The following is a 24,682-nucleotide window of genomic DNA, read 5'->3' on the forward strand; positions in this document are numbered from 1 at the left end:
AGCAAAATGAATTGTGGCAAAAATACATTTATTTTACTAGCAAATTCCAATCCTTCCAGTATTGTTAATTAAAAGTTATTGTTTTATGAAAAAATAAATAGTAGGTCGGGTATAAAATACAGTCTTTTATTTTATTTTCAACCTTAGCGGCCAAAAAAACATTATGTAATGATCGAGGCGGGGCGCGTTCAGACGACTTGACTCCGCTCTGACTGCTTCTTAAGTGACGTATATCTTGAGGGATTTATTTGGAGGGAATGAAGGCAATAATATTGATGATAATTGTGTCAATTTTGAATAAAATGAGATATCAAATATTACTGAAACGCTCAAATATAGTAATTACTTTAACGAACATATTTTAATTGGAATGATATGAGATTTTTCAAAGGGTTCACATTTTTAGATTATTCTTGAAAGATGAATACATTTTGTATAAAACCTTTTAATGCTGTCAATTGAAAACCTAATTGTACATTTGTCACAACTTAAAAAAAAAAAAAACAAACAAAATAAAGCAAAAGAGGTGATAATTTATTTAAATAAATAAAAGCTCTAACAAAAACAAAATGCGTGTACCTAATTAGTTTAAAACAAAAGTACTCTAATTACGATTGTAAAAGTACGGTAACGGCCTAAAAGGTCTGAATTGCTTCATCATTCACCACCCACGGGAGGAGTTTTTTGAGATTTTAAATTGAAATGACCTCTCTGTACACGTAACAATACCTTTACTTTTTCCAGAAGATATAGATAATAACTAGAGGCAAACCGTACTTCTTTTTATTAGATTTTACAGCGTTCTAAGTCAATTGAGAAGTATAGGAGGATACAGAGTGATCCTTATTCTATGGCTGAACCACTCGGCAACTAACGTGTCTGTATAACGAGAAATGGGGCTAGTAATAGTACAGTCCAGCTCTTTAGCTGTACTGCCCCATTAAGCGTGCAAGGTTGAAGTGCACTCAACTTTTTTATTATATTGGCCCATCACAGCTCTGAATGCAAGCGAAAACATGGAAAAAGGAGTGTGAGAACACCAACATAAAAAGTATTTACTTTTTGTTTTATTTTTTGGTTATCTGTATCCAACTCTCTCTTGTTCGTACATTGCATGTATGGCCACGTTTCTCCGTAGCTCCTGGATTTTTATTTTTACCAGCCTAAATCTACAGTCCGCTATATAATATTTTACGTTTTTATTCCAGGAGAGAGAGAAAACTCAGAGACACGTTAATCTTATTATCTTTTGAAGAATACAGATGTAATCTAAAAATCATATAGCCTGGTCTTCTATTTATTTAACGTTCCTTATAGAACTGCCGGCGTGAAGGTGTCCAAAACTAAGGCAATCACAACAATCGCGGAACTAATAGCAGGGTATTAATAAAGGTGATTCCGCTCCTACGTGAGGGGAATATTATAGGTTATTGTGGAGGTATTAGACAGCATTCAGTTCAATAATAGTGTTTCAGTGCTGAACTCTAGATATTTATTCTGTTTGTTTGTTTGAAATAACTTACGTGCAAATAAGCACGTAACAAAATACAAAAATGAACAAATATTAAGAGTAACTTAATAGGTAACGGCGAACTTATCCAATCAAGAGACATCTTCCAAACTCAACTTTAACCAACGGCGCGCAGGTCAAAGTTGACTGGTGCAACTTATCCTTAGACTCATCCTACCATACTCATGTTATTAAGAGAAAAGATTTGTATTTTCGTTTGTCGGCCGATTGTGAAATCACAATCAAATTTAAATTTCAAGATTATTTTTTTAAGCTGATCCTGGGCTTCGCGGAGTCACAGCTCCGTAACCGAGAACATGCAGAGTTGAGAAAGGGAAGCCCACTGGTTCGGCCGCAGTACCACCTCGCTGTTTCATATATGAGATGAGAGGAATACGAAGAAGATAAATAAAATAATAAATTACATCGTGCCACACACAAATAAAGTTACTTAGCTACTCCCGTTGCCTATCAGTGGCCAGTGTATTCACTAATTCCCTCCGCGCGTGTGCTGAATACGAGATCACGAAACAGGATTAGTGATCATTAATGCTTGTGCGGATCTATTGGTACATTGATATTGTGTGCGGTTTTGCTATGGAAAATCAGGCCTGCTTTTATTATAAGATTTATTTAACTTGCAATGTATCAAATGAAAGTGGCTTTGATCTGGTGGAATTTTGCGACTCTATTTTGAAGCTCTAATTTAAATCGATTAAACTGATTTGTATACGTTTAGTTTGGATGACAACTTCTTATGATATGCATGAGTTGATGGTGTGACTAATATTGTCTCCCGACGAGGTAACTCTTCAACGGTTTACTGCAGAGACATGATGTTTTTCTTACATATTGAATACAATAAAATCTCTTTGACGATAATAAAAGATTGAGAGACAATAAACGTAATTTTTGTAAAAATCTTATCGTTCCGGCATAAGAAAGTACCACTCCATATCCTTTCGTGGCTTAACTTTACCGTAAGGGGCAACTAAAGGAAATAATTTGACAGCTGAAATCTTAGCCGAACATGAAACAAATAAAAGTATATTTTTTACCTGCATAATATGTTTTTATAAAACGTACAACTAATTTTCCATCTATAAAGTTGTGAATCTAGTTTATCACCCAGTCTATCGTGTAAAAATAAAGCCGTGTTATGTAAGCATTATCCGTGATTTACGCTACATTCGCTTCGACTACAAAGCAGGTAATTCGTTAGTTTCGGAATTGATGAAATACCACCTTGTTTGTTTAAAGAATGCTATGAAGAATTAACTCAACCACTAACATTACTTATAAACCAATCTTATAGCGAAGGTATCTTTCCTAGCCTTCTAAAACAAACAATCATTAGGCCAATTCATAAAAAGGACAAAAAAAACGACCTAAATAACTATCGTCCGATAGCCCTTCTTCCAACCGCTTCGAAAATATTCGAAAAAATTATCTGCGATCGTGTTTATAAATTTTGTGAGAAATACAAATTATTTGATGAGTGCCAAAATGGTTTTCGCAAAAATCGGTCCACCACTTTGGCTGTATACAAGTATATGCGGGAAATAATAAAGATTTTAGAAAATAAACAATACGGCATTGGAATACTATTGGACATGACTAAGGCATATGATAAAGTCCAGCATAACATACTATTGAATAAATTATACGGAATAGGAATTCGCGGTACTGCACTAAACTGGTTTGCATCCTACCTACAAGACAGACAGCAGTACGTAGAAATCGAGTACTATGACTATAACACGAAGGAAATACAAACAATTCGTTCAGAAAGTAAAACTGTGAATGCATCTATCCCTCAGGGAAGTGTAGTCGGATGTCTTTTGTTTCTCATTTACATAAACGACCTACCAAAAGTTATAAAAGAACCGTGCGTCCTTTTTGCAGACGATATCTCTTTGCTCACGTCATGTAAAAATGGGACTAATATTCACAATAAATTACATTCCATACTTACCAATACTTCAAAATGGCTGAACGAACATAACTTGGATATTAACTTCAAAAAAACAAAAATTATGTGCTTCCACCCTCACCAAAAAAAGCCACTAAATATAAACTTTGAATTTAATGGAACTAAAATTGAATGCGTAAATAATTTCACTTTGCTCGGTTTAGATATAGACAATCACGTAACATGGAAAACACATATAAAAAAAATTCATTCCAAATTATCCAGTTTTGCGTACGCCCTTCGTGAAGTAAAGAAAACAACTAATATCGATGCATCTTTAACGATGTACTATGCTTATGCCTATGCCTGGCTTAATTACGGTATTATTCTTTGGGGAAACAGTCCAGACGCGCACACCCTACTCACCATGCAAAAGAAATTAATAAGAATACTTGCAAATATCCCACAATATGAAAGCTGTAAATCATATTTCCAAAAATATAATGTGCTAACAGTACCTAGTGTGTATATATTTGAAATAGCTAAATTTGTTAGGAATTATCCGGAATATTTTACAAAACTAGGTGACCTAGAAAGGAGATACCCACAACGACATAAAAATAAATTAGTAATGCTAATAAACCGTCTTCGATTAAATTCAACAAGTACGTTAATAATGTCTATAAAAATTTATAATAAATTGCCTAAACAACTGACAGAGGAAAAAAAGGATAAATTATTTTTGAGCAAATTAAAACAATACCTTATAAATAAAGCATATTATAGCGTCAATGAATTTTTAAATGAAAAATTATAAACAAATATGTAGGTTCGATATATAAAATTATTTATTTACTTATTTAATTATAATATCAAATGAAATATAAGATAAATACTGAAATAATTATTTAATTTAATATTATTATTTGAGTGCGACCTCCTCTTTTCTAACCATTTGCTGTGCCCGACAGGGTCCATAAATGTTCTAAAATGTATTGTTGTGATCTTATGTACTTTATGGTTCGCAATAAAGTATTGAGTATTGAGTATTGAGTATAGAGTAGATTTCACGCAAATCCGGGGCACGTGACTAGCTTGCGGGGAGGTGAGGCTGAGGTTTAGTATATCGCGGGATTTCAATTTACGTTTTTCGGGCTTTACTGTGGCAATGAGATATTTGATTTTCCTATCAATTGCGATTTATTTATTTTTATTTATTCAAATTTTATTTATCAAATTAGTACAAAGCATGGAATTAATGCTGATGTCTAATTTGAAGTAAATCCTGCTATCAATAAATGTAATAATATTTTAATTACACTATCCTAGCCTCAGTTATAACAGTTAACTTTGATGTTAACTTTAATGGCGAACTATGCGTTGTTAGGCGCAGTTTAAAGTTCACGTCAGAGTTGAAATGCTGCAGCTTTGCATTAGCTATTTAAGCAAGTACTTTTGTTGCGCATCATTAAAAATTAAACATTTTTTTCCTATGAAGAGCTTTTGAATCGCTCATCCGCAGTCAACAGAGCCGCAGCCGAGTGAGGCGCTAGTTTAGAGCTAGACGCAGATAAATACGCGAAACATTCCAACCTTTGTCCCACGTCCCCTGTGATAGGCGACGGTTATCAAAACGAATGTTGTTGGTTGCAACATGGAAATGAGAAGTCACTTGTATAAAATATAGGAGGTATATCACAAGGTTGGTGAGGTCACAAGAATCAGTTATAACAATAATTGAGACCTAATTGAACTGTTTTTAATAAAGCTCATGCAATTATTAAGTATTTTTCTTTTGCAGGTAAATAAACTTAGGCGAGACTCAGAGGTAAGTAAAAAACAACAATACAAAAAACGTAACGAGACGATTATTTATTATGGTTATTTATCTACTACCTGAAGCGCCCGCTGCTGAAGAGTTCACAGATTCGAATCCTACTCGTGCCGCATGAGTTTGTATACCAATCTGACTCTAGTTGAACATCAACTTGTGTCTGAAATAGAGAAGGCAATGGAAAATCACTCCATTTATAGTACCAAGAAAATCATTGTGTGTGTTTTATTATACGTAACAACCACGACCATCAGACGTGAGGAATACGACTATGAAGAGAAGATCTATTACCTAAAAATCATGTTATTTATTTTTCAACGTAAACGTTAAAAAATTTAAAAACTTCATTTCTCCAATACCTCGGGCAGAAAAGGGACAAAACAGCCAGGGAATTTACATCCAAATGGCCCCTGTGTCCCCACTATATTTGCATGCTGATACGAACCGATGCTCCGGTGGTTACTTACGTAACTGTTGACACGAATTTTGCCTGAAAAGGGACATCCTGAGATATTATTTTGAACTTTAGCCGGTTTCTGTATTAGTAGCTATTAACCAGTAGGCAGAGTAAGGTACCCCTAGCGAATATTGTGTCGTGGAACTTAGAGATAACGTTCAAAGACAACCAAGTAATATTCATTCGCTTAACAAGAGTTACACACAAATATTCACACATAGATATCCATTTAATTTCCTGTCTTTCTAGATATCAATACATCAAGATTTTATATGATCACGTATATTACATAGTACGATAGTATACGTGATTAGTTAATTCTACATTAAAACATGACCCAAATCAATTTTAGAAAGGCAATTAATTAGAATAAATTCGTTAAAATAATATACAGTTTCCCTTGTGAGTTATACAAAATATACATTTTCAATCCCTTTGTTACAGGGTATTCTTGTATTCTGTTATTTATCTACTAATAGGGTACAAGTTATTTCGGTTTGCTTGTTGTGAGATACAATAGATGTGGCAGCGCAGCGCTTTGTTATTTAATACTTACATAACAGAGATAATGTAAACCACCAAATCATCATCATTATTGCACTCATAACTTATTATGTGAACGACAATAATGTCTGGCCCAAGCATGGTGCAGTATCCTTATAACATATGTAATTGATTTATGTCATTATTACGTACGTTTTGTACATTTAGCTTTTTATTTATATATATATTTTGTGTGACAATTTTCAATAATTTTATTGGAAATACAACTTTTATTTTATTTATTCATTCAAATTTTGACATTTTTAATAATGATGTAAATTCGTCCTCCTAATTTTTAATATTTGTATAAGACCTATATTTGTTAATTGACGTCCTTGGAGAAAAGGCTGCGGTGAAGTTTGTTGCGCCGCTTCTTCTTCACTTGCGCTTTGGAAGCCGGCAGTAGACTTAGTTTAAGTAATTTTTTTGACGTCAATAAGTGATGTATATCATCCTAAATTGAATAAAGAATTTTGAATTTGAATTTGAATTATTGTCAATTTCTCAGGTTCTAAGCAACGTATCGCGACGAAACCTTTACCATATGCCGCTATACAACGGTGAACCGCATCTAATTCCATCCAGTAGTACATACAGACAGACAACAGTTCTATATAAATTTGTTTTGACCCATATTTTTCTTTAATACGTCATGTGTACAGACATAGTTCACTTACAATTTTATTGAAGTGAAAACTTCTTTAGCGGCGTTGTGCACTTTTTGTGATGTAAATGTTAAATTCGCGTCGGGACACGTGACTGATCAAAAATTCGTAAGACGTCAAAATGCACAACGTTAATATTCAAGTTTTTATTTCTGCCAGCACTCGCGGAGTGCGAACCCGGTTTTTTTATGTTTATTATATATAGTTTTATTATATGCATTATATTATATGTATAAGTTTCCATATTTCGTGGTGTTCGGTCAAACCTATTCAATAATACGTCAAAGCTCGTACATCGATAAAGGCATGTGTATAGTACCATTTATCAGGCTGTCACACACGAAACCTTATTGATATGGAGCTGCAGTGCAGCGCTCTCTATATTGCTGACAATTTATGCTATACAGGTCTCTGCACGGGACGTTTATTGGATTTTGTGTTTTCGGTGCTGTTCGTATTTATATGAGAGGTTTATCGACATGTCAACATACTTTTTTTTTGAGCGTGAGTATTCCACCACCACTTCATCTTTGCTCATCATTAGGTTAGATTGAAGTCAAACGTACCTAAACCTTTAAATAAAAAAAATAATACACTAAACAATTCGTAGATTTCATATCAGATAATAGGAAATCTAAGGAATTTTATTTCGACGACCTCTGTGGCCCAATGGCCATCATACCGGACTGCTACACTGGAAGTCCCGAGTTCTATCCCCGCTCAGATCAACATGAAAAATAACAAACATACATACATACACACATCCTTACAAACTGTCACATTTATAATATCAGTTAGATAGGATATATAATTATATATAGTTTTTTTTGAAAGTTAATATCAAATCTAGAGAAAATTTCAATACTTCGATACAGGAAAAGTGACGGGGATCTTTAAAAACTTCGATAACAAAAGTGACGTCACGGCGCCAGGTGGCGGTAACAAGTTTCCACTTACAAACTTTGTGTCGCCGGTTATGGGGAAACAAAAACAAAGAAGAGGGAGAGAGACATATAATGACAGAGCTACTATGCTAAAGCTACTTTTCTTGAGAAAGTTTGAATCTTTCTCGTTACTAAATATATGATACTAAATGAAGCGGTAGTGGTCCAGTGGTTAAGACGCTCGTTTGTGTTTTTATTCGGATCCCACTCGTGCTGCATGAGTTTGTATACTAAAATTAGTCATGTGGAAAAACCTGGACACTGGTTTACTTTTGTTAGTGTGTATATGTTACTAGATGGCGATAGATAATCACAAGGCATTTCAGATGCACTTGAATATCTGATAGTATTGGCAAGAATACACTCAATAATTATTACGTATGTTCTACATAAGTTGTACGAACGGACAATTTTTGTAGAACTTGAAGGCTACCTTCTTTTTAGTGCAAAGGAGTTTTTTACGCCCGTACTCCTAAGCAACCGCTCGCAACGAATTTTAAACTTTCACGTTTTATTATTAAACTTGCGGCCCGTCCCGTCTGTTCGCTCGGGTTAAACCGTAATAAATTATGCATCTATATCTTCCTCAGGAATCGAATAATTGGTGAAAATCGTACTAAAATCCGTCCGGTAGTTTTTGAGTTTGAGAGAGTTAAAGTTATGTTTATAATATATAAAGATATAAAAAATGTACAGGTATTAAACGCGCCCGTACCTTTTTACATGTCGGACGGGTCGTGGTCACCGAGCGACTGCCTTCCTGTAAAGGTACGTGCTTGTGTAATATATATACATTATTGATAATTAACCGCTCATCCACTAGTTATCTCAGCGCTCACAGGCAGACCCTGCGAGTGGCTGGCCCTGATAATATTGTTCCGCTGAGCTGTCAGCATCCTGGTCCCTTTGAAGATGTTATTCAACTGCCGTGACAGTTCAATTTGATTTATTTAGAAAACTTTAATTAACTTTGTGAATCATAATATAAGGCAAACACATCTGTAACAAACAGCAATAATACAAGAATAAAACAATGTTTTTGCGCACGAAACCGAAAAAATAATCCAGTCTAGCAGTCAAGAAGAAATTAATTTGTTTTATTTCCTTTTTGATCCTTATTTTAAAACCTGGTTGTTTGGTATGTACATAATTGACCGGGTAGGGTGTCCCAATTATACGCTATACACTATCCTATCGCCAAACAGTTCGCCGGATTCGGTATACGTTGCGGCAAATAAAAGGTTTTGTACAAACTACGCAATGTTCGTGCATTCGCGTCGGAATCAGTCCGAGTTCGGCGATAATATCCGGCATTACGGTGCCTGGTGCGTGGAATAAATCACGTGGCACTAATCCAATGCGGGTTTGAACCCGGGACATTTCTATGGTAATTTGAGCGGAGGTAGGCTGCCAGGGAGTGATGGAAAAGAAATCAACTTTTTCATTTTCCACTTTATGTCGACCATAATTATAATATTATAGTGTTTTTTAAACTTTCGCGCTTTAAAACATAACTGCATAAAATAAGTCTCGTTGGCAACATTAAATTTCTGTTAAACATTTGTTCTAGGCATAGATAATATAAATATATAAATATAAATGTTCTATGTAATGTATTTCCTGAATATTGGACAACCGATAATATAATTATTAACTTCTATTTTTAATATTATCACAACACCCTGACATAGTATATACGTGCATGTTGTACTGTATCGTGATGTATTATGTGTATATGTAAAGCGAATTAAATAAAAAATTATTCGTGTTAAGTCCCGTTAATATACGTACATATTAATATAGAAATGAAATTTAGGTTTGCGTTAGATGCACTACACAAGTATATCTACAAATTGCAACGAGGCTCAAATAAAAAGGGCCCAGGGGTTGTCAACAGTTTATTCATAACTCCAACCGGCCAGGCGTTGCAAGTGGACAAATTACTGGCGCTTGTTACAATAGCCTTTTGTAGTGGTCTACTGGATGCATTCACTGCATTTTTTCATGCCATCATTATTTTGTTAAAGCAAATATTAGTATATAACAAAATATACTCAATAAAGAACCGCTTAGGATCTCAAACTAAGTGACAAAACATATATTATTCCTTTGGTGGTCTTGTAGAAAACCTCAGCGCTTTATTAATAAAAAAAAATATTTCTGCTTAGCCTATAACAATTGTTTGTTTACTCTCTCTTCTTATCAGTATTTGACATTGAAAGAACGAGACAAAAAAAAACAATTATTATTAAGGAAAAATACGGGTCATCACTTATGATTCGCCGGAAAATCAACTCGCACCAGTCTAAAGTTCTGTGAGGCAACTAGTGTAGTTGCCTCACAGTTGTTCTGTGAGGCAACTAGTGTAGTTGCCTCAATTATAAACTTAAATATTATGTTGTATGAAATATTACCTAGCAATTTTCCTAAAAAAAGAAGAAGACCCAGCAATGTCGAACAGAAACACAATTTCCGCGAAAATACTTCAGAAAATTGCAACGCGTCGCAGTCAAACGACACCAGCGGTCGGCAACTGTTTATTTTTATTCACAATTTAAACACACTCCCGAAGTCGACAAATTGCGATGGCTGAAGTTGGCTTTTTACGTGTCGTTTGAGGTGTGATGTACTCGCTGCAATCACTATCACTACATAATTTAAAACGAAGTCGCCCTCTGAATCTGTTTTTAAAGGCAACGGATTCCGATGCAGTTTTTAATGTTATTTCGATAATTTATTCTCGAAGGTTTATACGTAGGTACATAAATGTCCCCATGTGAAGCCGTTAAATACTAGCTTTTTCCCACGGCTTCGCCCGCGTGAATTTCATTTCTTAGAAGTAGGTAACGAAGTAAAATCTCAGTGATTATTTATTAAGTAGGTACGTATCGTATCTGCTTGCTGACAATTCTGCGCATAAGTAATACGCGTATACTTATCAAATCATTGTACAGCAATCAATACAGATACATAAATGTGTTTTTATATACTAGCAAGCAGACAAACAGGCATGCGGCCCATCTGATGGTATAATCGGTCACCGCAGCCTATCGACGACGCCTGTAATGTGAGGGCTAAGGGCATCAGGTCAGAAATAGATGAGAGTGAGAAAAAATATATGTATGACTTATCCTTATTTAATTTTTTGTTTATTAAATAATTTGAAGTAATAAGTATTTCCCAAAATTTTTATATGCAAAAACTTTTCCGAGCTCATCAAGAAACGCGTAAAAATATGCGTGTTTTAACTCGAAATTCCGATGAAATAAAATATGAGAACATTTGAATACCTCATTTAACAAAGTTGGGGAAATCTCATTAATTTGATGGGAAAAAATCGTGAATTTTTCACTCGTGTCAGGGTTTGCCCCTTCGGGCAAAGAGTATATTATAATTCTAATGTGCAGAAGGCACGTTATTGTTATTGGGTATTAGGTACTGGATATTAGGAAACTGGAACAAAAGTCAAACGAAATTGAAACATATTCTTTTGACAAAAGTTTTTAAAAAATTACATATTTTTACACAGCGTCTACCTAGTTACCTATATCAACAAGACAAATCCAGAACAAATCCATCAACAACACGTATTGAAGGTCGGAATCGAATAGAAACTGTTAAATAGAAAATCGACTTTAGCATCGATTTGTCGCATCACAATTTTTGTAGTATAACACTACATGTATTAAGTTCTTCGTTGTCTTGTATAATATTATGTTCCTTTATTTTTCACAAGATATTTATTTTTTTTATTTCATAAAGTATATCAGAAATGACCCCATGTGGGGTATATACCTTTATGCCTCCATTTCAGAACGACGTCGGTCCGGTGGAGAGGGGATTACGTAATGCACATAATACACGTACTTTTGCGCGAAACAAACTTTTCGGGCGTCGAACTTTGTATATTGCTGTTTTTGTGCTGTGAAATGTTTTCGCTTCGGTAACAGTTGGACAAACAGATGGATTCTCGCCCTATATTATCCCAAAAATCCGGCGAATATATGTCTAATCTTAACTTCTTGAGCCGGATTCTTCGGGAAGAAATTGGGAATCGCTCTTTGGGTTATATTTTTGGCTTTGAGGCCAACAAGCCCTTAAAATTAACTTTACAATTTTAAAGCTTCGACTGGCCGCCTACCTAAAATCAACTCCTGAAAATCCTGAAAAACCTATTTGGGAACGTTATTGTAGCTTATCAACTGCCAAGGATTTATGTCCTTTAGTTTCCTCGAACGACATCCACGGGATTGGATGTATATGGATTGGTCCTATTCTAGGGCGGGACCACACGCCACAACAAGTGATCGGGAATATATACTGTATTCTGGGCCCTATTTATGTTAGACATGCGGAGAGCAGCTTTGTCCCCCAATTTTTTATAAAAAATAATTTGACATTACAGTAAAATATGTTGACTGAACAATTCGGCTACAGTATACAATTTAGTTGCTTACTTTTGTCCGCGAATTTTTCGAGAGATTTATGACAAACATTTTTATGATGTCTCGCCAAATGGCTCTGTAAAGTACGTGTCTTACGTCACTATTGCTGCATATACTCTATATTGAAGGTAGACTAAAGATTGAATTTTATTTCAAAAATTGCCAAAGGTAACCTAAATAAAATAGATAATTTTGTGGCTGTAGATTGGTAATTGGAAGCGGTGGTGGTGTAATGGTTAAGACGCCCACCTGTGGATCGAAAGGTCCTAGGTTCGAATCCTACTCGTGACACATAAGTTTGTATATCAATCAGACTCGTGTATAGTTGTTTTCATCGACCACCACTTGCTTCCGGTGAAGGAAAACATCGTGAGGAAACCTGCACACGGGTTGATTATTAACTTGTGTGTGAAATGGAGAAGGCAATGTCAAACCACTCCATTACTAATGCCAAGAAAGTTGTTGTGTGTGTATAATTCCACGTAATGACCACGATCTCTCCTCAGCCATGAGAAATACGACTATGAAGAAGAAGATTGGTAATAAATTATTTGCTAATGAGCTTGATTAGAGTAAGCCCTGACAGTTCCGATTGTCCCAGGATTCGGGGCAAAAAGCGTTAATCCTTGGACTGACACGATTTCCCTTGGCGCCAGTTTAACTTTATTTTATAATTTCATCTTAAATGGCGCTGCGAATTTTGATACTTTTAACCTTGTCTCTATGCATGTAGGATGTATTTTTTAAGGAGCAAAAATTAAATTAATTTATTTTAAACAATTTAATTAGGAGCCATGTACCTATTTGAAATAATCTTACAAAGTTTTATTTGATAGACCATACGAGCGAAATCAGCGATTATCTGACGAAATTAAGTTCTATCAGTCGCTAAGAGGTCACAGATACTGAATGTTGCTGACCCAATTCATAATGCAATTTTACTCTGATTCTCTTTACGTAGGCATCTAGATTTCTCACTAGTTTGCTTTGTTCCAAATCGATAAGAGCTCTGTCAGTTTCGTTGTCTCACAAAAGGTTTTGCACGATGGGCATCCTACACGAGGCCTACGATATTATATAATACTAGATGTTATCCGGGGCTTCGCTCCCGTCGGAATTTTGGGATAAAATATAGCCTATAGCAATCTTGGATAATGTACCTTTCTAACGGTGAAAGAATTTTTGATATCGGTTTGGTAGTTTCGGAGATTACCCGACTCAAACATACAAACTCCCAAACGCTTGACCTAATTTATAATAATTATAATAAATTCTACGAGATTACTATTTGGTCGAATTATAAAATAGCCGTTCCAAGTAAACAAAAAGAAGAGGCCTCATTTTTGAACTCCATTTCTATTCTCCTTTGTAGCGGATCGTATTTGAAAACAAATTCTCATTATCTCCGATATCAATGGATTGGAATTACAAATTTTGGAACCCAGCGTTAAAGGTATTTATTGAAATTATGCTGGACGGACTTGCCGCGTTCCGGTTTATGAAAAATGGGGTGGAATAATGACTATTTGAATCTATAAAGAGACTCACGACTTCGTCAGCGTAGAATAGTCAATTATGTCGTCTTTTCAACATGATTTTATACAAACTTTCAATAGTAAATTTGATTTTTATAGACAGTTTTCACATCACAAAATTTAAATTACATACCTAGTATGTCTCAAATAGGTATATAATATACAAGCATGTCACGTAAAACTCTGTTTCCTCATATCCCAGTTAATATTAACATTTTAAACGTTCAAATGCAAACAAGAAATGTTTTCTGATCATTCCTGCGGCAAAATATGCTCATCATTTCCAGTGAGCGATCATCAAAATCTCATTAGACGCGGACGAAAATATTTTATAACGCAGGTGCTAACTGTATATACTTTTTTGAGATGTATTTTTGCTTTTATATAGATTTTCTGTCTCTCATCTGAGCGATTTCTCGGTTCCTTTCTCAGCCGGTGAGCGTCGGAGCCCAGGATTTATAAGTTTTTCTGTATTTAAATCGTTTAAAATTTATACCTACAATCAAAAATATCCTTTGCTCCATTGTTATAACTGTTTGACGTTAACATTTTGATGTTACAATAGTTACAACTTAATGCAAAGCATTGTCCGTTTACCTTGCATGGGGAAGGTGATAGACTCACAATTTTACCTGCGTTTATCTTCTTTTTAACCTATGCTGTCCCAATGTTGGGCAAAGGTCTCCCCCATTTGCTTCCATTTGCCTAACCAAGTATCTAACCAAGCATTCTCTAGTGAGACCAACAAAACAGAATTGCTTATTGAAACGTAAGCAATTTACCCATAACCCCTTGAAACTGGTCGTTACACCCGTCGGGGCTGTGTTGGGCAATTAGTTTGCAATCGACAACCTTCAGCGCACTAATCCGGCCAATTGGTCGGCTTACAACCCGATAGCCACGCGAGCTGCATAGGGTAATTTATACATATGCCTGTTCATACTGTCGGAACGCTTGTGTCGCTTTTATTTCGCGTATATGTCTCATCGTGTCGCGGATAGCTTCAACGCAAGAAAACTAATGAATGTATTTTTACAGGCTTTTTTTTCTTCACCGACCTGATTTTGTCTGTTATCAAATATTGCAAGTTAAATTTCACCTACTTCCGCCTGTTTTATAGAGTTGATATTTTCCACGTTGCTTTAGTTTTCATGACAATTAATTATGATGGTAAGCATGACCTTATGGATCCAGGCTGTAAGCTCCCAATGAAGGAAATCCTCAACGATTCTCTGCACGTGTATGATATTTTTGTTACGCATTGAATGCTACAGGCTTTGACGACATTAACAGCTAGCGGCATTACATTTTTATTAATACTTGTTTTAAATTTAAAATCTGGCACTTCTACTGCGAATACAATTTCCACAAATTTTATTACACTCCAAATTTAGTAAACCGAAATGCAGCCATCTTAAATTGCCAGAGATAAGTGTCACAGTTTAAAGTAGGTTACGCTGGGAGTTAATTTAAATGGCAGTAGACCAAGTTTGTGGCACTGATTTAGCTGCACTGTGGTTGCTGCAGATTGAAATACATTCTGACTCGTTGGGTGTAATTTATGTAAGAGGTCTCTAGGGTCTTAAACCGATTTCACTGACTCCAATGCAACCGACACGGATAGAAGAAATTTCAATGAACACCTTCTATGTAGTCTGCTATTTGTTTGCTTGTTTCATAATCTTTATAGCACACTGGGCAAACGAGCATGTGGGTCGTCTGATGGTAAGAAAACACCGCAGTCCATATTAACTTTCCAAGTATGTTCACCAAAACTATACTAGTAACTTGTATCTATCTATCGATTGCTCCGTTTTGTGGTGAAAGATTAACAAACAAGCATGCAATAATTTGCTGTAATATTATTTTTTAACCTACTGAGCAAACAAAAAGGCATGCGGCCCATCTGATGGAAAATGGTCACCGCAGCCTATGGACCTAAAAATGGACCTGAAAATATTTTTAAAGAACTTTATATTATATTCTCTAAGCAACCGAAGGTCCAGGTTCAAAACTTGCCCGAGCCTTATGAATTTGTATGCCAATCTGACTGATGTATAGTAGTTTTCTTAGACCAACACTTGCTTCCGGTGAAGGGAAACATTGTGAGGAAACCTGCACATATCTGAGTTTGTCATATCTGAGGCAAGTAGTCGCATATACACTAGTGTATATGCGACTACTTGCCTCTAGGTGTTGACAAGTAACACGCCTACCAAGTCATAGTCGTGACCTAAAATCTCACAACAGTGTTAATAATAACTCACTCGAAAAAATGAAGAAGCAAAACCATGACATTCATTCCACAAGCTCAAAGTACGATGTTCATAAACTGATATTAAATTTAACATAGTATTTTTGATTAAAAGGCAGCTATTTACTTTCTGAATGGATATTGCGAACATTCGAGAGCTGCGGTTAGAATTTAATGCAGTGCATTAATGCACCGTTGCTTTTCTGTTTGACGAGCTTTCAGCATTACTGCATCGTGTCGATAGCTTGCCATATGAGGGATATTAACATACAGCTACTTAAATATTAGTTTATCTATTGGTTATATGTTACAGCCGTACCGTATATTACCTAATTTATAAGACTTTCATCGCTGTCATATTCAGACAGTTCAAACTAATGCATTTGGGCGGCTTAGAAGTTGTCATTGAAGGATGTTGTCGTTTTTTTAATAACAGCTTCCTAAAAATCCAGGATGGATATGAGTACCATTTTTTGGTTCAACATGACCAAGTATAAAATGAAAAGCACGGTTTATTACATTAATCTAATTGAAACATAAACCGTAATATTCTGGTTAACTCTCTGTTTGTGAACGCTTTATGCATTGAGTGAATTAATGCTACAATAGAATCCAAACCGCTGGAATATTGATATTAGTTGATCGCAATTATTGATTTAGTTTCTGTGCTGAACTGCATTTCAACCACAATTCCGGATTAGTTTCATGGTAACTGATGCGTAAATATAATAAATATTTATTAAAATCCGATGAGCTGGTGGTCTAGTCGGTTAATGGTCTAGTTGTTATGACGTCTGTAGTAGAAAAGTCTTCAATCGAATCCTACTCGTGCCACATTAGTTTGATTTAATTCCAATTCGACACATACGAGTATATTAATTTCATAGACCACCACTTGCTGCCAGTGAAGGAATTCATCGTGAGGAAACCTGCACACTAGTGGACTGTTAAGTTTACTGGTGTGTACGCCTCGACTGCCACTTGATGGCAGTAGTTGTAAAAATCATATGATGACCTAGTTATAAATCCTCCTTCTTCAGTCGTATTCCTCATGGCAAAGGGTCGAGATCATTAAGTGCAATGAAGCACACTTAACGACTTTCTTGGCAATATTAATGGAGTGGTTCGGCATCACCTTCCTTATTCACACACTATATGATAAATTATCGAGTAAAGTGAAGGTTTCCACACGATGTTTTCTTTCCTTGGGTGGAGGTGGTAGTCTATGAAAACTATCATACATGAGTCAGATTGGTATACAAACTCACGTGGCATGAGTAGGACTCAAACCCTGGTTCCATTTGGTTCACAGGCGGGCGGGGTCTTAACCATTACACCACCACCGCTTCAAGTTAGCTACCTATATAGATAAATTGAATCATTAATTTTGTATATTAATTTCACTGCAACAACAATCCATCATCGACATTCCGTATCGGTGCGGTTTCGGAATGTGCATTTTGACCGCATAGAGAATGGATCCGTTGTTTAAAATTTAAATACAGATATCAATAATGTAATTAATTTTTGGCAATATGTGTTCATTAATTCATATCATTATGTACTTTTTGTATTCATTTCCTATTTGTATCCTGTTTGTATTCTTGGATGTTTATCTATATATGTATTTGTTATAACAAAAAAATAGGGGAAACGGTATAGTTATTGGCCAGGTAAGTCACCTCAAGATTGAAAATTTTAATACAAATTAAATTAATAGTTGTGAGTAAATAAAAAATTATGTTGTGTCATTTTAAATTAATGTATTTATTTAAAAATACACCTCAAAGTCACTTTTATTAAACATTTTAGAAATAAAATTAACGTAAAGTCATAAAATCACAGTAATTAGCCATATTATTGCAGTTATTGGTCTTGAGACAATATAGTTAATGGCCACATTAAAAAATTAAACATAAATACTTTTCCACAAAAACTTAACCTTTTTAAGAACTAAAACATATCTTCATGATGAATTTACATCCTCAGACGGATTTTCATCCTCAGATTCATCGTTTAACAAAAAACAGTTATGCAATTATGGCATAAAAAGCTTAATAGGAATACAATTGTCGGGGTTTTATCGTGGGTTGGATAGTAAATAGGCACTAGGCAGTAGGTAGCAAAGTAAGTTTATTGTAAAACTTAAGGTAAGACCCTTATTTGGTCTGTTTTTATTATTTTATTTAATGTTTATAAATTTATCACGGCCACCCTCTTGCCTCGCTAGCTTTATCGTAATGTTTACTCGTCAAAGTGTTCGAGCGGATTTAAAATTTTAAAATTTATGACAGTAGATCCAAATGTGCCAGCGCAGGCGAAATACATCGAAAGAGATTCCAAACAAAGCGTAGCTGCGTTACACAATGACGATGATAGCTCATTTTACACGAACTACATACCAAGGACTTATTCTTAGCAGAACATATTTGGTAAAACATAATTGGTTTCTGTCTTATCATTAGTTTCTTCAGGACTTTTAGAATCAGTCTTGTATCACGAGTATCATTAGATTACTCACTGGGAAGTCCTAGCCTTATATTGTAACCAAGATTACTGGAATAAATGACTATTTTATTTTTTTATTTTTTAGTCTTAATGTTAATATTTTCTATTCCATTTATATTCCAATATGTTATGTTATAGAATATTCGTTTAGTTAGTATCCTATAACACAAGTCTCGAACTTACTTTGGAGCTAGCTTAATCTGTGTGATTTGTCATAATATATATTGTTCAGGATTGATGTTACACTGGCAACCAACAAAAAAAAGTTTATTTTTGCATTCCTTAATTTAAAATATTTTTTCACAATGACATATACAAATATTCCCGCCGATTGATTTTAATATGAAAATTGATAAATTTGTTATTTTTGTTGTAAAATCCAAAAAGACAATATAATTTCATTGAATGACTGCTACATAAAATCTAAATCTTTGGTCAGCAATAAAACGAAGTATTTTTTGCTGACCAAAGATTTTGGCCATAAATTTATTTAATATTTTATTTCCCAGTAAAAAGTACAACAACAATAATACAATCTCACACCTATAACACACATAAATAAATTCTGAGTTTTGTTCTTATGTTATAAAAACTTTACATCTGCCTGCAATCTGCACTAAGTTATGTTTTACATCGAGGAATAATGAACATATAACAAGATAAGATTCACAATGTATGAATTGCAATCGACACTTGTTGCCCTCAGCTTCGCTCGTGGTAACCTATGTTTGACCTTGGATCATTAACTATATTTATTACATACTAGCTGATGCCCGCGACTTCGTTCAGTAACCGAAAAGGCGTAAAGGCGTGTTCACTTCGCGCCAGTCGAACTCGGAATGTGAGCTCGAACGATGCGTCGCCCCCGATGTTCCGTTAGCACGTAATGTTTGCGACACTAGCGCCATCCGCTGCCGGTGCGGCAAAGTCACGTACTGTGTCTCGATATGGTCAATTGAGCCTCTTTTAATATTCGCGCCGACATATATTTGTTTACCATAAACTAATATAGCGAGATTTCCAATATGTCCCACATCATTCAATATTTAGAGAAAATCTGTTCGGATAGGATCGCGGGTGAGCGGAAATATGATGATTCTTGTTTCCTTACAGGAGATACCAATGGAAGGTTTTGCTTCATATTATATGAGATTTTTTCATTCCTTTTTCTCAGTGTGTATATTAACATTAAATAGGCGTTTTGGATCTCATCTTTGCAATTGCATCTGGCTAAATTGAGGTCCAACGAAAATATTATAAATGTGAAAGTAGGTTTGTTTGTTTGTTACCTCTTCTGCGCGAAGTATCTGCTGGACCGAACCAATAGAATATAACTTGGAATAACACATACAACATTTTAGTGAACATATAACCTTTTATCACGAAATTCCCACGTGAGCGAAGCCCCGCGCCGAAGATAGTTATTAATAAAAATATATATTCTAAATATTAAATAGGGTAGTCGTGTGGTGTCTTTCCTTCCACAGCTCGTGTTACACCTTCATTCATCTTCAAGGTTTTCTTATCTTCACTAATGCTCTTCCATCTTTTCTTTGGTCTTCTTCTCCATCCATCCATATTCATCACTTTTGTGCATCTTTTATTCTCATTCTCTTATCACAAACCCAAACCATGATCCATGATTTTCTAGATGCCAAAATACTTTGAATTTTAACGTTTTTAAAAACACAAATATATATATATATAACTAGATTTAGAATAGGGATTCTAAACTAGATAGGGATCTAGTCTGATATTTATATGTGGTTTACATTCTCCAATTTCAGGAATCCTTTGTGATACTATTTTGGCTGTAAATGGTACTGGGAGCTGGGCTCCTGTCTGTAGTCTTTGACGGCGCACTCTAGAATTTGAGAGGCGAATTTCAGGCAACTAGGAAATTGAAGCGAATTACTAGTGCAGTGAATTCTCGCTTTTACACAATAACACAAATGAAGAAGTGTGTAAAAAACTTCTTAAACTTCGGTTTAAAGAGGTTATAGATATTTTTATTTGAGATTATAGATATATTTATCTGTTTTTGAGTTGAAATTGCAAATAAATCAATCTTATTTTTACAAATTTTGAAAAATTATGTAGGTATTTTTTATTGGCAGAATGCATGTTTCCTGTTGCATTCAGGGCGGTGGCTCTATATACTTCAATAATATACTTACCTATTCTACGCTTGTTACTGCGGAACCCTTCATCCACGTCCAACTTGACCACTTTTGTTTTAATTTTGCGCCGTTTTAATAACCCCGACTACGGGTTAATTTAGGGTGTGCATGATTAATGGTGTCTTTTTAGGACTTTAATATATTTTTTTATGTTCCGGGAAAATCGAAAGTGATCAATATATAGTTCAACTACATTTAAACTTTCACGTTCCATCATCCTTACATATTATAATATAAAATCCTCTGCCGCGTCTCTCTATCAGTTCGCGATAAACTCAAAAACTACTGCATAGGTTTTCATGCGGTTTTCGACAATAGATAGCGTGATTTCTGAGAAAGATTTAGCTGTATAATTTGTTGTTTCTACGGGATCGAAGCCGGGACGTAATAGATACACTAAATCCATACTATATTCATGTATTTTAAGACTGGTGTTTAAATATAGGCTCCTTTTTTTGTAATTAACTCCTAAATGACTATATGGGGTGAAAATTTTTATGATAATCGTATCTGTTCTGCTTTCACAGAGAAATTCACGCGAGCGACGCCGCAGGCAAATGCTAGTAAATTATATAATACCCACACCACTCGTAGAAACATTTTAATTTTTTAGTTATTATTTTAAGAACTTAATGAAATTAGTTCTAGTTTAGGAGTGAATACTCTTATAGATATTGTTTTTGGTAATCATACATTGTTAACGTTTACAAGGGTCGTGTCATGAACTAACATTTTCTATTCAAATCTCTAAAAGCAAATCCGATTCCTCATGGGATGGGATCTCCGCTACGTTGTGTATCTGTCGTGAATGATTTGTTTTGAAAGAGGGAAAGATATCAAGGTGGATTACAATAGAAAAGGATCGCTTTATGCCTAAAAATAAATTTCAGAGCTCGTCCGGTGCTGTGAGAGAAAATAAAGCTTAAAATGTAGATGATTGGAGTGTGATTTTACAACCGGCCGCGTGCCTGATGTCGATCCTCATTGGGAAGCTTTATTATAGATAGATTATTATCTGACCGCTGACAAGGTTGTGTATCCCTTGAACGACTTATACGACATCTATGGAAGGATATGGACTGGTCCTATTCCAGGGCGGAACCACATGCCACAGAAAAGCAAAAGCACGATCTATATGAAAAGATTTCTTTTCAAATAATTAGCACCCTTGTACTAATTTTATCATTTAATTTCTGTAAGTTCTTTGTTTGCATAAATCACTACATATAGTGTAAAACATATCTCTCCGCAAAAATTCACCTCGTTTCGTTCGCAATCACCTGAATTACCTTCCATTTTGTCTAATGGCTCGTTGTAGGAGACCATTCTGTAATTGTTAACGGGGTCACGATTATACGATATTCTGTTAATCTTTGCCAGTGACGTTATGAGACGCTCAAATCAACCCGTCTCCTCATTAAGACAAAGTGGTGCAACGCAACGCAACGCGGGTATATATAATATAGGTTTTCGCTCTGGTTAAACCCTTATTAATTACACACCTAAACCTTCCACAGGAATCACTCTATCTATTACAAAACCCGCATCAAAATCCGTTGCGTAGTTTTAAAGATCTACACTTAGATCTTAGTAGGGACTTAGTAGGGACAGACAGACAGCGGGAAGCGACTTTGTTTTGATACGGCTATGTCGTCCCGTCCCCAACTAATACATATTATAAATGCGTTTGTTTGTTATCTCTTCAAACTTTTATCTACTCTAACAATCTACTTGAAATTTCATAGACATACTTTTCATTCCAAGAAAAAGCAAACTCACGCTGGCGAAGCCGCAGGCAATATAGCGTCAATTTCCCTCTCAACGGGTGCCCCTTACGACGAAGAGGTTGTAATTAGTTAAGTACAAAATCACCGCTTTTAAGAATTATTAATTGTTTTGCGGCTTCCTTTGTTCACGTCGACAAAAACGTTGTTTTTGTTGAGGACTTGTTTTTATGTCTTTTGTGGTTGTAATTAGAGATTACAAATTTAAGTGATTATGGGTTTGTGATGTTAATTAAATGTTACTTTTGAAAACATTCTCACTTTTCAAGTAAATTCTTGCAAGAAAAAAGAGTGAAATAAAAATATTGTTACTATCATTAGTTAACAAATAAAATCTAGCGAATGTACAAATATTTATTTGCATAAAATGTAGATACCGACATAAAAGCTATTACATTCAATATATATATACGATAAAAACGTGAATTATGGATTTTCAAAGAAAGTATGCATTCTTATGCATATTTTCTTTGACGAAATCCATTCAATCAGACGGAAGTCTTAAGTGAAATGGCAAATGACAGAGCTAAATGGAAGGAGTTAACATACTGTGTCGTACGACACCACATGACTGAGAATAAGGTCAAGAAGAAGATTCTATATATATGTTACTCTTTGGACACACTTTTTCAAGGCAACATTAAAATCTTGGTTGGCCGTGTAAATAGGCCTTCCAAGCGGGGAGGATAACTTCAGGTTCATAAGTTCAGACCAAATAAATTATGGTCATTTTATATTTCTGCATATGAAAACTTCCGCAAGTCAAAACCGCACTACTTCCAAAACAATATAAAGAAGGCACTTACCAACTATCACAACCAGCAACCAGCAGCTCCTGATGTCCAGGTATCCGCGTGCTATCAGGGGGCTTAGACTGGTTCGTTTCCTTGTGGGAAGTTATTTTCACTTGAACACGAGTCACAAACCAAACCACTGCACTTATTAACAGTAATAACTTAGGAGAATCTATGACGGTTTTCTCACAGAGGCAAAACGAGCAACTCCAAAAATCAACTGCGTATTATCAGAACATGACGGAGAACCCCCAAACAAAACACTGGTGACATTTGCCCCTTAAAGTCTATGGGAACTACTAGCCACCAAGAAGATCAAGGAGGTTCAGTACCTCCGTTTATAATGCCCGAAAGAAAGCGCTAGTTCAATCTTACGGGAAGTTTTCATATTATATAAATTTCTTATGTATAAAGAACTAAAGATGAAACCCATTGGTCCAACCAAATCTTTTTAAAATTTTTCTTTAGTGCAATAAAGAGTATTGAAAAATAAAATAATTATCTTCAAAGCTAGAATGTACGAGTAGCATTTTGAAACGAACACTGCTGAAAATTAATGCAAAAAATAAACTTATTTAGTAATGGTTTGTCCCTATATATCGTAGGTACGAGAACAGGTACATGTTTTATATTTTTACATATGAAGTTATAAACAGTTCGTGATCGAGTATATCTTTAATTACATGCTCTTGCGGTATCTATTTGAATTTTTGTCTGCCCCAAAACCGCAGTTATTTTGTTTAATTTAGAGAAATAAGCTAGATTGCATTGTGCTGTTCAGCTATGGAATTAAATTGAAAACAAAATGTTGATTCGCTAAATTCTGAAACCACACGCGACTAATTATTTGACTTCGGAATGATGTCTACTGTTTCCGAGATACAGTAAATTAAATTGCCCTTCTTTTATGAAAAAAATATACATTTATTTATATAAATTACATAGCATATAAAACTTACATATGAGAAAGTAAGCACAAAGACTAGCAACATGTGCTCAGTCTGAAAATATTAATATTACAACGTGTTTTCGTCTTCTCTGCTTCAGGTATCGACATTTCTACGACTTGGCCTTTTTTTTTTTTTGTTTACCCAGGGGAATGCTTGTTACGCACTGAGTGTGGGACTCCTGGGCCGCTAGTCGGCCCAGCCTACCCACTAAACCCCTGGGGCGTTTCCACGCTGTCGTTATGGGGGACGTCACGGGGTTCTACGACTTGGCCTAACGCAACCTGTGAAAAGGTACTTTAGCTTATCATTAGGAAACGGGTCTTTGTCGACATGAATACGACGAGCGACCCCAGTGCTCCGTTGCGTC

At 35.2% G+C, this 24,682-nt stretch overlaps 1 protein-coding gene across 3 annotated transcripts in view; it reads left to right on the forward strand.

Moving 5' to 3' along the window:
- cpx (complexin) overlaps positions 1-24,682 on the forward strand; it is a 249,353-nt gene that overhangs the window by 56,712 nt on the left and 167,959 nt on the right. The window contains exon 2 of one of the 3 annotated variants that reach the window (XM_053763824.2): positions 5,224-5,250. The exons of the other annotated variants lie outside the window; for them this stretch is intronic. The gene's annotated coding sequence lies outside the window, so the exon portion shown is untranslated. The remainder of the gene's footprint in view (positions 1-5,223; positions 5,251-24,682) is intronic. 3 annotated transcript variants of the gene reach the window in all.

This window comes from Plodia interpunctella, chromosome 24, assembly GCF_027563975.2.
Source record: "Plodia interpunctella isolate USDA-ARS_2022_Savannah chromosome 24, ilPloInte3.2, whole genome shotgun sequence".
NCBI lineage: Eukaryota > Metazoa > Arthropoda > Insecta > Lepidoptera > Pyralidae > Plodia > Plodia interpunctella.